Genomic DNA, 1,134 nt, shown 5'->3' with positions numbered 1-1,134 from the left:
CAGCTGTCCTAATATTCAACCACACCTTATCTACAATTCAACTGATTTCTTATCAACAAACTCTTATACAGCATAACTGTTTTAAAAGTGAAAGAATCTGATTTGAAAAAAATATGTCCTGTCCCTATGTTCTGCCTTTGATGCTACACAATTCTTATGTTCTGGATATACATATAACTATGAGTACTCCCATTCTCACATTATCATTATCCTAACATACAAAATAGGTTCTCAATATGACCACACACAGTCTGAGAAAAACTAAGGTAATGGCTATGAATTGGTATAAACCAACATTATGATACAAAGAGTAATCTACTGAAAGTAGAGGTATGGCAACAATCGTGCATCAAAATCCAATTCCAGTAAAAGCAGCCAAGCCACAGTATCTTCAGAGAAGACGAAGCATGTCGACCTTGCCGGAAATCTAACAAAATCAAAGCAAGGAAAGCTCATAATCCTAATTAGGGTGAAAAACAAGAATCCTGCAGTCTTGCTTAATGAGATCCTGTTTACTCCGAGAGAAAATAGCACATGGGTCTAATTTCCATTTTTCATATCATTTTAAAAAGAATAACATTATCAAACGAGAGTGAAATCGTGAGGCAATAATGCTGACATACTACTGCATTATTTCATCTTAGTGAGGTACGTGGGAACGAGTTGAAAATATTCTCCTTTCTAAAAGCACAATAGATTAAGCAAACCGAGACGTCACACATTCTTCTCTCTCTTAAAAAGTTATTTTTAATATTATCAACACCTGTCTCCATAACTGACTGAACTGCATCAATCAAAAAAAAGAAAAGTCTCACAATTATAACTGTAATATTTCAGTGCAAGATATAGCGACAACCACTTCATCACCTGAAGGGGAAATGAAAGTAAGAATAAAAATACTCTGCTCTCCTTTCACTACAGCACATGACAGCACCAATGAGTGTACGACAACGACAGAACCCGACAAAGACCCATCTGATGAAGAATATGTAGCTACAAAAAAAGGCAGAAGACTAATATTATTAATGAGCTTTCTCCTGAACAAGTCTCGTACAAACTCAATCCATGACTTTCTTATAAGAACATACCAAAAGAATAGGAAAATTGAATGGAAGATGTAAAGGTAAGTACCCC

At 35.3% G+C, this 1,134-nt stretch overlaps 1 protein-coding gene across 1 annotated transcript in view; it reads right to left on the bottom strand.

Moving 5' to 3' along the window:
• Positions 1-1,134, bottom strand: part of LOC119594046 — a gene marked incomplete in the record, with an annotated part of 8,684 nt that overhangs the window by 6,098 nt on the left and 1,452 nt on the right.

The sequence above is a fragment of the Penaeus monodon genome, chromosome 33 (genome assembly GCF_015228065.2).
Source record: "Penaeus monodon isolate SGIC_2016 chromosome 33, NSTDA_Pmon_1, whole genome shotgun sequence".
In the NCBI taxonomy this organism is placed as follows: Eukaryota; Metazoa; Arthropoda; class Malacostraca; order Decapoda; family Penaeidae; genus Penaeus; species Penaeus monodon.
The sequence above is the reverse complement of the archived record's forward strand: the minus strand, read 5'-3'. Positions and strand labels throughout refer to the sequence as shown.